This window comes from Anneissia japonica, unplaced genomic scaffold (genome assembly GCF_011630105.1).
Source record: "Anneissia japonica isolate Jap-2015-1 unplaced genomic scaffold, ASM1163010v1 scaffold288287_len27511_cov149, whole genome shotgun sequence".
In the NCBI taxonomy this organism is placed as follows: Eukaryota; Metazoa; Echinodermata; class Crinoidea; order Comatulida; family Comatulidae; genus Anneissia; species Anneissia japonica.
Genome location: NW_022691279.1, coordinates 21,898 through 24,809, shown reverse-complemented (window position 1 = coordinate 24,809; position 2,912 = coordinate 21,898). Strand labels below are relative to the sequence as shown.

General features: G+C 35.3%; 1 protein-coding gene across 1 annotated transcript in view; it reads left to right on the top strand.

Annotated features, from left to right (window-relative positions):
- The first annotated feature begins 277 nt into the window (after positions 1 to 277).
- The window catches only part of LOC117099986, a 13,900-nt gene continuing 11,265 nt past the window's right edge, over positions 278 to 2,912 (top strand). Inside the window, exons 1-2 of the mRNA XM_033239513.1 lie at positions 278 to 585; positions 2,687 to 2,834. The gene's annotated coding sequence lies outside the window, so the exon portion shown is untranslated. The remainder of the gene's footprint in view (positions 586 to 2,686; positions 2,835 to 2,912) is intronic.

The following is a 2,912-nucleotide window of genomic DNA, read 5'->3' as shown; positions in this document are numbered from 1 at the left end:
ATATATATATTTATATATACAAATTTACAATTTCGAAGAAAAATTTTAAAATAACTGTTTAATAAGAAATATATATACAAATGAATTTTTATGGCTCTTTCAAATTTCACCAATGGAGGGCAAACACAACCAAGGACATAATTGTATTTTATCTGCAATTTCAGATTAAACATTGCCACTAATCTCACATAAGTTTATCGACCCACAAATGGTGCCAAAGGTCTGAATGTCTCCAATAACATAATTACCCTCTTATCTTTTGATATCTGATATAAAAACATTATTACATTGAATAGTATCTAAATGTGATCTAAAAAAACTAAATAATCGATTTCAATTAATTATAATGTGAAAACAAATGCTCCACCTGGTACAGATCCATAGCAATGGAGACATTCGTACGTGTACATTATCTAAAAAAAAAATAATTTGTTTACGTTTCCAGATAAGCTGCTGACGCCAACCTTTTTGTACTATTTCTTTGTACGAGCTTGGTACTCTGACAGCTCTTACGCCATCTATCGTTCAGATGGAATCACACTAGACACCCGTCCTCCTGATGTAACGTCAAGAACTGGGATAGCTGTGAGTTATATCAAATTTCATACTAAATAATCATTCTCAAAATGATTTATATATTACCGGTAGTCAGCGGTGGCTCCAGAAATTTGACGACATGGGGTCCGAACCAAGGTGCCGACTATAGCCTCGGTCAGGGTCCCGGAAAAAATCCCTGTTAGGATTCACGAAGCAAGTTTTTATGGCTTAGTTTGGCGCAAATCTTGCAATGATAGGCAATCAAATAGCGTTAATAGGATAGCGACCTTGTAGTTAGCGTCGGACGATGGTTGGACGATGGCCTGTCTGACGGGGAGATGGAAGTTTGCTCCCCGCTGGTGCCACCAATGCCGGTAGTTAGGAATGATCACACAGCAGTCTCCAGACGTCTTAAGTTAAGGAATTTTACGGGTTTCACTCCTTCGGAGAAACATGAACGCCCTCTGAAGCTCTAATCGCCTTGTAGAAAGAACGGCTTGTCAATCTACTACAGCAATTAGTGATGGAAGTAAAACATGATAAACATCTTCCTACTGGAGCCGATTACAATTAGGCCTGGGGTAGGTCTGTCCAAAGTCACATTACATACAGTAAAATGGGGATATTCCGTCAACCAAATCATCTATAACTGTGGAAATGAGCCTCGGAATATGCAATGTCTCTCGATGCAATGTACCATAGTCTACTTGAGGATGCCTGCATCGTTACAGATCTCATCGGATACAACCACGAAGCAAAGAAATGTGTCCAGCTATGCCTGGGCAAAGTTTAGTGTTAATTATACATGGACTCGTGTAGATGAAGTTAGTAACAATAACATAAACTTTCTCATAAATACTCAATACTTTATTGCAATCATATATTACAATTGAAGTTTAAAATAATTATCATCTTTGAAAAACTCCCTGCATTGTAAACAAACTTTTAAAAGATCTGTGTTCACTTTCGGAAGCAAAAATTCAAGTTTGTTTCTGAGATTGTAATTTTGAGAAGGTGATTTTAATTTTCTAAAAGTAGTTCTTACAAAGTGAGATGCGACGATCAGACTGCTAGTATATTATTTAGTATTATTATTTAGTAAAGTTTTGTTTTATTAATGGCAGAGGACCATGTGTATAGGTATTCCTATCATATGGACAGATCCACCAGGTGATAAATACTCAATAGAGCAATAAGAATCAGGGTCATCAACTTTGGGTGTAGAGTCAATATTAGAATAAGGTACTGTACGTACGTTAATATTTATGAAATCCCATGGTGACAAATAAAAATGGTAAAGCATGAACGGTTAAATATTTAGTAAAGTATGAATGATTGAAATAATAGAAGTGCGTGTTTTGAGCTATAGACAAAGACAAAACTAATGAAAAGAAGTCATGTTAATGCAATGATGATTATGTATATTTGGCTGGACCAATAAAAAATAGCTTCCGACTCCACTGTAAGGTATAGGCCTACCAGGTGACACAATGCCCATTGCCCTCCTTTGAGTTGTTGATTCTAGGTCTGAACTTTGTTTCTTTGTCAAACAAGTCCCCCAAACAGTACAGCAATATTCCAACACTGGTCTGATCGTGGCAATGTAAAAATTAATTAGATCATAAGTATTAAGGCTGATCACCGGAATTACTAGAGAAAGTATAAGCTAGGACCGCATTTTTTAACAAGATAGTTAACATTGGTCTGCAAGTTTAATGATCTATCAATATGAACTCCTTAACAGATGTAACAATGTGACAAAATTCTTGGAAAATGGGTATTAAACTCTTTAAAGCTTTAATAATCATTTCATCAGATTAGTTACAATTTAATTTCATTCCATCATCGGAAGACCTCGTGATTATTTCATCAACACCCTCTTGAACATAAACAATATCTCCAGACTCTATTTTTTGGTAAAAGGATGTATCGTCCATATATTTCATCATGGACATATCACATTTAAGATCACTTATGAATGTAATAAAAAAAAAGGTTCCTAACCAAGAACCTTGTGGAATCCCACCACTTTGTTACTTAGCCATGACGACAAGTAGGCTAGTTCTTAAAATAAAATTATTATAATAATGATAATCATAAAGATCCTGCAAATTATAAAATTGAACATATTTAATTATTTTGACAATAGGTGAAAGAGCACATAAACGAAAGTTCCACCATCGACACTGACTTCTTAACTGAAACTGACCATGTAAGCATCTCTTGGTGGTACGTATTTCGCGATGAGTCAGGAGGCTTAAGTCACTTTGAAGTATCCCTCAGTACCTTTCCAGGAGGTAAGTGAATAAAGCCTCCAAATATTCTCAATTCAAAGCGTTATGATAAATTCATACCACAAATACTCAAGTAAACAC